The sequence below is a fragment of the Babylonia areolata genome, chromosome 24, assembly GCF_041734735.1.
Source record: "Babylonia areolata isolate BAREFJ2019XMU chromosome 24, ASM4173473v1, whole genome shotgun sequence".
In the NCBI taxonomy this organism is placed as follows: Eukaryota; Metazoa; Mollusca; class Gastropoda; order Neogastropoda; family Buccinidae; genus Babylonia; species Babylonia areolata.
In genome coordinates, this window is record NC_134899.1 from 9,996,611 (window position 1) to 10,009,110 (window position 12,500).

At 49.7% G+C, this 12,500-nt stretch overlaps 1 protein-coding gene and 1 long non-coding RNA gene across 6 annotated transcripts in view; both read left to right on the forward strand.

Moving 5' to 3' along the window:
- LOC143299067 (uncharacterized) overlaps positions 1–7,261 on the forward strand; it is an 8,028-nt gene extending 767 nt beyond the window's left edge. For both annotated transcript variants that reach the window (XR_013057467.1, XR_013057466.1), the window contains exons 2-3: positions 389–666; positions 6,788–7,261. This is a non-coding gene — a long non-coding RNA (uncharacterized LOC143299067). The remainder of the gene's footprint in view (positions 1–388; positions 667–6,787) is intronic.
- Positions 1–12,500, forward strand: part of LOC143299066 (uncharacterized) — a 283,702-nt gene that overhangs the window by 170,963 nt on the left and 100,239 nt on the right. The gene's annotated exons all lie outside the window — the stretch shown is intronic.

Below are 12,500 nucleotides of genomic sequence, written 5' to 3' on the forward strand. Positions count from 1 at the left end.
GCAGGGCTCAACTTCTGGAGACGTTTTCCCTTGCGGCAACACCTGTGGGAAGTGCTGCGCCTCCAGAATCGGCCTCTTCTCCCATATGAGGACACACACCGACAGATAAGCCTGCCTGCCTGCTCATCCGTCGGACCGACGGGAGACTCCATCTCACTGATCTTTGCAAAACTGGGAGGGTTGTTTTCGCTTTTATTTTTTTCTGCCGTGGTGTTTGTTTCGGCTTTCGTCTGTGCAAGGATGTGCGTTCACATGTGTTTATCTTCACTGGCTGACTGAGTCTTGATTGTACCAGTTCACGTTTTGGGCAGTGCCTTGGTGTATATGTTCTGACTTTTATATAATATATATATATATATTTTTTTTTTTTTTTTTTAACATGGTAAAGAAGACAACATGATGTGATGATCATGAAGAAGTACTGATGCACCAAACCAAAAGGCGCGCAGAAAGTTTCCAGGAGACTGCACTGTGATCGGCGCCGGCACCGGCACCAGCACCAGGGCGGACTGAGATACATGTCTAAAAATACTGGCGTTCTCTGGCACCCGACTGAAGGACCGACACCCCTGCCAAGAGAACTGGCGACTGATGTGGAAGCGCCGAGAGTTGTTGGCGGGAGGATACCGCTATCTGTGTTGTTCCGGCCGTTTAAGGGATATTTAGGTAGGTAGGTAGGTAGGCAGGTTGGTAGGTTGGTTGGTAGATCGGTAGGTTGGTAGGTAGGTTGGTTGGTAGGTTGGTTGGTAGGTAGGTAGGTAGGTAGGTTGGTAGGTTGGTAGGTAGGTTGGTTGGTAGGTTGGTAGGTAGGTGGGTAGGTTGGTAGGTGGGTAGGTAGGTAGGTGGGTACGTAGGTAGGTAGGTAGGTAGGTAGGTAGGTGGGTAGGTAGGTAGGTGGGTAGGTAGGTAGGTAGGTTGGTAGGTGGGTAGGTAGGTAGGTGGGTAGGTAGGTAGGTGGGTAGGTAGGTAGGTAGGGTTGGTAGGTGGGTAGGTAGGTAGGTGGGTAGGTAGGTAGGTAGGTAGGTAGGTAGGTAGGTGGGTAGGTAGGTAGGTAGGGTTGGTAGGTGGGTAGGTAGGTAGGTAGGTTTGGTAGGTAGATAGGCAGGTAAGCTGATAATAAGAAAGGCAGGTAGGTCGGTCGCTGGATGGGTTGGTGGTTGAGTGGTTAGGTAGGTAAGTAGATGGTAGGCAGGTGCGTAGATAGTAGGTAAGTTGATAAGTAGGAAAGCTTGTGGGTTGGTGGGTAGGTAGGTATGGAGGTAGGTAGTTGGTAGGTAAGTTGATAAATAGGAAAACTTGTAAAAACCAGCAGAATCCCCCAAAAGTTGATAACCCGTGAACAAACTTTGCACCAGGTCGAACATTTTCGAAGAAATTAGTGGAAACCGACAATTAGAATGATAGGCATTTTCTGTTCTTTTTATTTGTTTCTAGTTTCTTCATTGGAGAAACGGGCAAATAATTCATTGTTTTGGGTGGGTTTTTTTTTCCAGCTGAGTTTGTAGGGCAAGGGTAGTTTCGTAACTGATGAAGGGCCGAGACCTTGTGAAGTTAGTGGAGTTTAATAAAATGAGTCTGGTTCCTTTTATCTCTCTCTCTCTCTCTCTCTCTCTCTCTCTCTCTCTCTCTCTCTCTCTCTCGTCTTTTTGAACATCAGTATATTGCAAGAGATAAACTGCGTATGTCATTCTTATACATCGCGTCTCCTGATATTAACATTTTTTCCCCCATATATATATACATAATCATGATGTGTGTGTGTGTGTGTGTATGTGTGTGCATTTGTCGATAGTACCAGTGCTACTATTCCTTAACCTTATTTTCTTAAACCAGGTTTTCAAAAATTATCGTGATGAAATTTAAATGTTAAAACATAACGTTTTCTTGCCGAGGTACAGAGAGAGAGAGAGAGAGAGAGAGAGAGAGAGAGAGAGGGAGAGAGGGAGTGAGAGACAAAGAGAGAGAGAGAGAGAATGAGAGAGAGTGAGAGAGAGAGAGAGTGAGAGAGAGACAGAGAGAGAATGAGACAGAGAGAGTGAGAAGAGACAGAGGTAGAGAGAGAGACAGAGACAGAGAGAGACACAGAGAGAGTGAGAGACACACAGAGTAAGAGAGAGAGACAGAGAGAAAGAAAGAGAGAGAGAGAGAGAGAGTATTTAATTCCCTCCTCCCCTATTCAGTTCGAAGAGTAGCACACCCAGGGTTTGGTTCCGGGATCAGGTAGTTCCGGGACCGGGTAAAGAGAGTGATCTCCCTTTGCACCCTACCACTCTCCACCACAACGCCTCCCCAACACCCCCCACTCCCCCACCCCCACCCGCCACCTTTCCAGCTACTGCCAACTTACTTAACTCCCCCACCTGAAATAAATCTGTCTCATTAGAGCGCCATTGGAGAGTGGAGTACCCCCACGTCTCTATCTCTCTCTCTCTCAACGAAATGTTTTATTCAAATAAAGGCCATAGCCCCTTACTGAAGAGGTGTGACACATGTACATTGAAATATACGAATCATAACAGTCACACTGAATACAACAGCAGCATACTTTGTATACCATAAATTGCTCACAATCAAAGTCGAAATACTACAACAGCAATATACCACACATGTCATAAAGTACACTTACAAAATAAACAAACAAACAAAACACAACGACAACAACCACAAAACAAACAAACAATAAAACATTTCGTTTCGTTTTTCGTTTTCGTTTTCGTTCTCTCTCTCTCTCTCTCTCTCTCTCTCTCTCTCTCTCTCTCTCTCTCTCTCTCTCTCTCTCTCTCTCTCTTCTCCCTCTCTCAAATTTAACGACTGTTCTATCTCTTTTCTCGTAGAAAAAACATCCTCTCTCCAGACTCTCTCTCAGAATTAAGGCTTCCTCAGACTTCTCTCTCTCTCTCTCTCTCTCTCTCTCTCTCTCTCTCCCCCCCTCTCTCTCTCCTCTCTCTCTTCTCTCTCTCCCTCTCTCTCTCCTCTCTCTCTCTCTCCCCCCTCTCTCTTTCCCCCCTCTCTCTCCTCTCTCTCTTCTCTCTCTCCCTCTCTCTCTCCTCTCTCTCTTCTCTCTCTCCCTCTCTCTCTCTCCCCCCCTCTCTCTCCCTCTCTCTCTCTCTCTTCTTCCCTTCTCCCTCTCTCAAATTTAACGACTGTTCTCTTTTTTTCTTTTTGAAAAAAACATCTTTCTCTCTCTCTCTCTCTCTCTCTCTCTCTCTCTCTCTCTCTCTCTCTCTCTCTCTCTCTCTCTCCAGACTCTCTCTCAGAATTAAGGCTTCCTCAGACTTCTCTCTCTCTCTCTCCCTCTCTGTCTGTCTGTCTGTCTCTCTTTCTCCTCCTCTCTCTGTCTGTCTCTGTCTCTGTCTATCTGTCTGTCTCTCTTTCTGTGTCAGTCAGTCTGTCTGTCTGTCTCTGTGTCTCTGTCTCTATCTCTGTATCTGTCTCCGTCTCTCAGTCTCTCTCCGTCTTTCTGTCTGTCTGTCTGTCTCTGTCTGTCTCTCCTTCCCTATACCGCCCCCCTCCTTCTTCACCCCCTAGCCCTATTGTACAGACGTGGGCGTACGTATGTATTATGCACAGTGTAGGCTAACGAGGAGTAAGAGAAGAGAAGAGAAGAGAATGCCTGCTGATCCGTGCTCTTCGGCACCAGCAGCTCAGCCCTGCACCCCTCCCTCTGGAACCGGGGCAGGTAGTTGTGGGGTGATGTGATGGTTGCCAGCAGCCTGGTATTATAATAATTATATGTACGTGTGTTGTGTCTTCCGCGATGTATGTTGAATTCTAAAGTGCCCCCCCCCCACCCCACCCCACCCCCCGGGTTCAAGTTATCGTATTGTTTTTTTCCCAGCTGTATGTATCGTCACGCAGCTCCACCCGTTTAATTGCGTTGGATTCCAGAGTACAGTACCCGCCCCACCCACCCGTTTTCCGCTTTGATTTCAGAATACCCGCCCCTCCACCCGTTTATCGCCGTCAGTGGTGCTAGCGTTAGTGTCGGTGGCATGTGTATATACATGCATACATGATTGCATGCAAGCTTACAGTCATGCAATACGGTTATCTAGGTGTGCCGGATGACAGGACAGGGGGGTGGGGGTCGGGGGGGGGGGGGGGGGGGGTGTTAGGAGGGGTTGCAGTGTGATAGTGGTGGTGGTGGTGGTGGTTGAGGAGGTGTTTGTGAATAATGAAGCTCCCCTCCCCCCCCCCCCCCCCCAACCCTCCCCTCTACCTTCTCGGACTAACTCTCGGAATCAGCTCGGGGAAAAAAAAATTGGGGAAAGGTGGCGGGGGGCTATGCGCTAGGGTTAATGGGTGATTGATGAGGAGGTGGGGGTGGGTGTGGGTGGTAGGGGGGGTGAGTCTGGCAGTGGCAGGTAGGCAGCAACGCCCTGATTGCTCTTCTCAGGCATCTTGGTTGCCTTCCGCCCGTGCGACGGACTCGGGACAGAGAGGCGAGCTTGTTTTCCGGTTCTAGTGATGGGGGAGGGTGAGGGTGAGGGTGAGGGGGCAGGGGGCGGTGGGGGTGGGTGGGTGGGTGGGGGGGAGGCCATGGTGGGATCATCCGAAGAGGGCAGCCGACCTCCACTAACCCACCCTAAAGTCACACCCCACCCACCCACCACACACACACACACACACACACACACACACACACACACACACACACTCACATCTCACTAAAACTGTACCCCCCCCTCTTCCCTCCCATCACCCCCTTCTGCCTCCTTCCCCATTCCTATAGATACCTCCCCTCCCCCCCGCCCCCGGCCCCCTCCCCCTCCCCGCCTCCTGTCCTTGCCCTGGCGTTGTTGTTGCTGTGCAGTTTGTTTTCTGGCACCACTGCTGCAACTCCCACCCTCACCCCCTACCCCCGCACCCCCCCAGAGATTATCCTTTCCCCTGATAGCTGCATGTGCTGGCATTTTCCTCCTCCTCCTCCTCCTCCACTTCCTCACCTCCCTCCCCCCCCCCCCCCCCCCCCCCCCCCCCCCCCCCCCCCCCCCCCCCCCCCCCCCCCCCCTTTTCCCGAACACCCCTCAGGCTTTCAATCGTTTGCTGGCCCCGGCTGGTGGTGTTTTGTGTTGTGGGGTCCTCTGGTTCCTCCGTGGAGTGATTGTGTGGGAGTTGGGAGTCCTCGATGTGGTTTTTGTGTGAGCTAATGTCAGAGCTAATTTCTACGAATCCTTGAAATTTCTGAGACTGATAAACAAATGATGTATTCTCAATATCCTTGTCTATTTGTCTGTCTCCTTTCCTCCTTTCCTCTTTTCTTCCCTCCTCCCTCTCTTCCTCTCTCTCTCTCTCACTCTCTTTCTCTCTCTCTCTCAACAGTTTTCCTCTCTTTCCTTCCTCGTATCTCTTCCTCTCTTACCTTCTTCTTCCCTCTCTCCTTCACGCAGAAGCAATGTTATTTTGTGGGGAACTGTGTATTTTCTATGCCATTTATTGTTCTTGTTGTTGTTGCCATGCAAAGTGGTGTTTTTTTTCCCTTCTTTTTTCAGTCTTCTTGTATTTCCTAGACTAGTTTATACGTTTTCTTTACGAGGGTAGGATGAAAACAGGCCGATAAGTGCCTATTCCTTTTCCCTCAATAAAAAAAAAGTTTCGATTTCGATTTCGATTGTGTGTGTGTGTGTGTGTGTGTGTGTGTGTGTGTGTGTGTGTGTGTGTGTGTGTGTGTGTGTTTTGTTTGCATTCTAGATCTTCCTCAGTCTGCTGCAGTTGCCTGTAGTGTGATTAAGGGGGGTGGTTGGGGTGAGTGCAGTAGTGAGTCAGTGAGGTGTGTGGGGCCTGGTTTTTTTTTTGTTTTTTTTTTTCGCCCTCGCTGTTTTGATGTGTTCCGTTTTCCAAGGACAATATTTTCCACCTTGATCAGTGGGGGTTCACTTGCTGAACGTGTGTCACACATTCGGAATTATCGTTAGTATTATTATTGTAATTATGATTATTATGATTATGACTAGTTGTAATTATGATTATGAATATTAGGATTATGGCTAAGATGACGATGATGATGACGATGGTGATGATGATGATGATGATTATTAGTAGTAGTATATTATTATGCTTATGATTATGATTATGATGATGATTATTATTATTATTATTATTATTATTATATTGTTGTTAAAATAATCTAACTTAGATGCTCTCTCGTTAATAGTGCGAGACATGAGGTGGTCAGTGTCTTTTTCGGAATTTCAGCCGAGGGGGGAAAAAAAGAAAAGAAAAAAAAAAAAGAAAAGAAAAAGAGATTCCTGGAGAAGAAGAGAATTGCTGTATGTATGTTCATTCAGAGTTATCTATAACGGGGCAGCGCTACGCTTGTGATAGCCGGTTGTTTTTTTGTTTAAAAAAAAATTTTTTTTTTTCATTTTTATTTATTTATTTATCTATTTTTGTGTGTGTAATGAAGGTATATCGGGGCAGCGCTACGCTTGTGATAGCCGGTTGTTGTTTTTTTGTGTTTTTTTAAATTTTTTATTTTATTATTATTTTTTTTTTAATCTATTTTTGTGTGTGTAATGAAGGTATATCGGGGCAGCGCTACGCTTGTGATAGCCGGTTGGGTTTTTTTAATTTTTTTTATTTTTTTATTTTTAATTTTTTAACATTTTTATTTATTTATTTATCTATTTTTGTGTGTGTAATGAAGGTATATCGGGGCAGCGCTACGCTTGTGATAGCCGGTTGGTTTTATTATTATTATTATTATTTTTTTTTATAATTTTTATTTATTTATTTATGTATGTATGTATTTTTGTGTGTGTAATGAAGGCACTGGACTCGTTTTAAGATTGCCCCACAGGTCAGCCGGCTTGATATTGCCGGGCTCTGATGAACGACAGTGGCGCCCTCTCTAAAACTTGGGCTGGTTTACGGAAGAACTCGTGTCTCAGGGATCAGCCGTTGAGTGTCGGCCGCACACTGTTCTCAGTGTTGCAGCTCGGGGTGGTCCGTGGAGATATGTGGGACTCTACTACAGACAATTATTGCCAGGGGTGGGGGGCGAGAGGGGGAGTGTTGAGTTTTCTTTTGTGTTTTGTTTTCAGTGAAACGAATCCAAACTCTGGCTTTCTCCAATAGGACTATTGTCTGATTTTTTTTTTTTTTTTAACCGGGACAGTGAGGCAAACGTTTTCAGTGACAGTTTGAAGTGTGGACGTCAGCGAAGTTCTCTCACGCTGACAAAACAACGATAAGAGTAACAAGCTTTCAACCCCCCTCCCCCTTCCCCCTCCCCTCCTCCCCACTCACACCCACCCCCCCCCCCCCCCCCCGGGCCCCTCTTCATCCTCTTTTCGAATACACACTGCAGCGAGCGGCATTCTACGTTGTTTTTTTTTTGTTGTTGTTTTTTTTTTAAAGTGACTTCTCACCCATTTGATTGTATTCTGGAATGAGTACGTATAAATGGACGACGTTACACATCCGCATGGTATTGTGTTATAAAGACGGACGTATTTATATTTCGAAAGGAGCACTTTGTACGATCTGAAAAAAAAGAAGAAGAAAAGAAATAGTATTCTGGCAACAAGAAAGAGTCCTTTCCTTGTGGTGGAAGGAAGACAAGATGATGAAAGTTTCATGCAAGATGAAATCAACGTCTTGGAACGGGCCAGTGCCGCTGCGATCTAGTCCTTCGACGTTTTAGGGATGCTGTTGAAATCGTTGACGATTTCCTTCAGACTTTAGGCGGGGGTGGGGTGGGGTGGGGTGGGCACTGACTGACACGGGAGGTGTCCACAGCGCCTTGGAATGAGTGTGGTCACACAGTGCTGTGTGAAGGAAGGAAGGAAGGAAGGAAGGGAGGAACGAAGGAAGGAAGGAAGGAAGGAAGAACTGACCACCAGGGGGGTGGCGGAGGGAGGAGGTGCCGTGAGAAACTAAGAGACAGGGAGGAAGGAGGTAGGAGGAGGTAGTGCTGAGCGGTCACCACCACTCCCACCCCCCCCCCCCCCCCCACCCCCCAACCCTTAAAGAAAACCCTCACACCCCACACCCCCATCCCCCCCCCCCCGACACACCATGTCCAGCTACTCTCGACACCACAGAGCTTCGTGGCACGTGGGGCTCCCACACCCCACCCTGGGCACGTCCAGCTATGGCAGGTACTCCTCCTCCTCCTCCTCCTCCACCTCCACGGACTACTCCACCAAGTACAGCACTGGCGGCTACAGGAGACAGAGCTCCGGGGACCACAGCAAGTACGGCACTACCAGCGGCATCTCCACCAGCTCGGACTACGGATCTAGGTACGGCTCTTCCTCCTTCTCCTCCTCGTCCTCCTCCTCCTCCTCCACCACCACGCGCCGGAGCTCCACCAGCGACTACAGACTCGGAGGCAGTATCAGCAGTGGTGGTGGTACTTCCGCCCTGAGCGGAGGTAGCCGGCAGCAGCATCATCACCCTCACAGCAGCATCCCGGCTTACACCAGACGCTTCGACTCCACCGAAGAGTACGACAAGCACAGGACCAGCGGCTACAGGAGGCCCTCCGTCGACGCCGCATCCTCGGCCACCGACTCCAGGAGAGAGAGTGTCGGCGTCGTCGTCGTCGTTGACAAAAACAACGAGGAGGAGGAGAAGAAGGAGGAGGAGCAGGAGGAGGAGGAAGAGGAACAGGAGGAGGAGCAGCCTCGCCGCTCGTTCAGCACAAGACGCAGCAGCGCTGCCGCCAGACAGGATGCCACCGACGGCGGCGGCGGCGGCGGCGAGAAGCGACTGAACCATGCCGGAGAAGACCCCGCGAGGGCCTCTCTGAGAGGTGGTGATGATGACGACACGGCTGACGTTTCCAGAGGGGACTTGGGGGGGAGGAGGAGGAGGAGGAGGAGGACGAGGAATGGTGGTGTGGAGGAGGCTGAGGCTGGGAGCTCCGGCCTCGGGAAGAGAGGCTGTGTAGGGGGGCTGGACTACAACCAGGTCGTTCAGGAGGAGGAGGTCGATGATGGTGAGTGTGTGGGGGGCGGGGGGGCGGGGGGGGGGGGGGGGGGGGGGGCTGGGAGTGTTAGTTAGAAAACGATAACGGTGAGTCGGTGTGTATGTGTGTGAGGGTGAGGGGGTGGGGAGGGAGGAGGGGGAGGTGGACTGTTGACGATGATGGTGTGTGTATCTGTGTGTGTGTGTGTGTGTGTGTGTGTGTGTGTGTGTGCGTGTGTGTGTGTGTCTCCGGGGTCTAATTTTGTTAGAGAACGACTGTGGTGAATGGTGAATGGTAGGGGGTCTGGTGTGTTAGAGAACGATGATGATGTGAGTCAATGTCTGTTCGGTTTAGGGTGTTGGTGGTGATGTTGCGGTTCACGCCTGGGGAGGGTTGGGGGAAGGCCGGCGGCTTGGGGGGGTGGGGGGGAGGGGGTGGAGGGGGGAGGGGTAGGGAAAGCAATACGATACAATACAATACGATACAATGCAATACAATACAATACGATACAATACAATACGATACAGTACAATGCAATACAACGCAACGTAGCGCAACGCCACGCAACGCAACGCAACGCAACACTACGCAACGCAACGCAACGCAACACAGTGCAGTTCAGCATGCATCTTAGGTGTTAATCGTTTATTATTAAATGATAATCATAATTATGAAAGTCGTTCAATACAAGGCAAAGAAGCCCACCAGACAGACATACCCCCCCCCCCCACACACACACACACACACTCGCACCCCCCCCCCCCACACACACACACACCCCTTGTAATGTATCCTTTTTGTCTTGCGGCTCTCACTTTACTTGTTGGTTCAGCAACCTTGAAATGACATTCGGCGTCCTACCCTACCCCCCCTGACAATACTGCTGTTTGTTTATTTCTTTCTTTCCTCTGGCGGTGGAAAACAAGACACTGGCTTCAAAGAGCAAGAAGGGCCCAGGGGGTGTGTATGGTATATATATATATATACCCCGTGATAAACACACTTGCCCACTGTTGATCTTTTTAGCTTTGCTCGCACGGTGGTTGTCGTTCTTTCAGACAGCGCATCCGTCGGGACGGTTTATTATAACAGTGTTGCCACCTACATACGTAGAATGCAAGGTTGTATGTGTGTGTGTGTGTGTGTGTGTGTGTGTGTGTGTGTGTGTAGTTGGGGGAGGGCGGGGAGGGGGGGGGAGGGGGGTATGTAGTTGTGTGGAAAGGTGAGTGGGTGGGTGGGTTGGTATGTAAGTGTGAAAGAAGAGAGGGCGTGTGTGTGTGTGTGTGTGTGTGTGTGTGTGTGTGTGTGTGTGTGTGTGTGTGCATGTGGGTGTGTGGGTGCATGTGGGTGTACAGGTGTGTATGTGCAAATGTGTTGTGTTTGTGAGTCAGTGTGAGGGTGGTGGTGTGTAAAGTTGTTTTTTTTTTCGTTCTTTTATGTGTACGTATGTTGCGCGCGCGCGCGCGCGCCAGAAGGTACGTACGTGTGTGTATGCATACGTTCCGGCATGGGCGTACGTACGTGCGTGCGTGGGTGGGTTCTTATGAAGCGTGTGCGTGCGTCCGCGCGTGCGCTTGAGTGCATGATTATGTAAGGGCACATGAACGAACAAGTAGGCTGGAGACTGAGGTGGTTGCATTGCATGCATGTTGCGGGATAGCCTCTACCCCCCCCCCCCCCTTACCACCCCCTCCGTCCAACCTTCCGCTCCGCCCCCACATGTGAGCAACCCCCCCCCCCCCCCCCACACACACACACACCCTCCAGTCCCCACTCCATGCCCTCCCCTGTTGTCTTTGGCAGTGTGACAGAAAGCCTGTGGATATGTCATGGGGTGGTTGTGGCGTGTATTCCCTCTCCTCATGTCTGACAGACACTGACTGTCTGCAGAGATAAACAGGGAGGGAGGGAGGGGGATGGGGAGGGGTAGGGGTAGGAAGATTAAGAGTCACAGAGAGAAAGAGAGAGAGAGGGAGGGAGAGAGGGGAGGGAGGGAGAGGAGGATGGAGAGAGAGAGAGAGAGAGAGAGTAGCTCATGCAAGACTACACACACACACACACACACACACACACACACACACACACACACACACACACATACACACACCCAACACACACATACACACACACCTAACACACACACACACACACACACACACACACACACACACACACACACACACACACACACACTGTCTCTCACTGTCTGCCCCTATCCTCTTTGAAGGGCTGGATGTAAACAAAAAAGAGAAGAAAAGAAGATAAAAAAAAAAATAGAAGAAAACAACGACAACAAATCCAACAACAAACGAAAAATATACAAGTTACACCGTGTACCCCCCAAAAAAAAAAAAAAAAAATTCTAGCTGATGTTCTTCACCACAGCCTTACCGTAGGAATGTGTGTGTATAATAATTGTTCATTTGTACAGGAAGCTCAGCTCACTCACTTAACGAAATGCGACGAAGGAATTATAGAAGATGGCATGCGTTAGCACAGTACAAGCTCCGTAGCTTTCAGAAAGGTGTGTGTGTGTGTGTGTGTGTGTGTGTGTGTGTGTGTGTACGAAACTCCGTCCAACGAGGGAAACCACCATTTTGTGAGACGGGCCTTAGAAGAAAGGAACCGTCTGAACCTCTCATGTGTGGGCGTTTGGGGGTGGGGTGGAGTGATATTGAAAGCAGGATGTTTTCGGGTTGGTTGTGTGTGTGTGTGTGTGTGTGTGTGTGTGTGTGTGTGTGTGTGTGTGTGCAGTGTGTGTGTGTGTGTGTGTGTGTGTGTGTGTGTGTGTGTGTGTGTGTGTGTGTGTGTGTTGTTGTTGTTGTTGTTGTTGTTGTTGTTGTTGTTTCCAGAAGAGAATCGGATGCTGTGCTGATCTCCTTGCCAGATGATAAGACAGGGGGAGAGAATCAGTGCGTAGGGGCTTTGGGAGATGTGTTGTTAAGAGTGGGGGTGACAAGGATGGGGTGGGGGTGAGGGGTGGCGGGGGGCGGGGGGGCGGGGGGGGGCGTGATTGTGGAAAAGAAAGAGCAGATAAGCAGCCAAGGAAAGAAACAAACTAACGAACAAACACAGCCGCCGTGGCGAAGTGGTTAGCGTCGCGGACTGACGGCTGGGAGGACGGGGGTTCGAATCCCAGCGGAGGTGGGTTTTTTCGGCCCGTGGCCGGCTCCTACCCAGAGTTGAGTGTGCTGTGGGCTTAAATGGGGAGACTGGGACCACACAGTCGAGTGTCATCCACTTCAAGGATGCGTCTTTTGGTGTGTTGCTCTAATTACCTGACCGACACTGCAAGTGTCTGTATCTCTCGGGCCTGGTGAACGCCGGGATATCATTATGACAGGAAGCGTAGAGTACAGCCTGATCACGCAGTCCCAAACCAAAATGGACCTCCATAGCAACATCGTCATCGTCATCGTCATCCTCCTCCTCCTTCATCATCATCATCAATATAAACAAAACAGTCTCAGAGTCCGTGGCCTTTCATGCCCTGCTCTCATGGTGACCTCAGTTTCGATACCCCTCACTTCCGTGCTTGGGGTGAGTCCTGTCAATGTCTTCAGTGTCGGCAGACTCATGGGGGGCT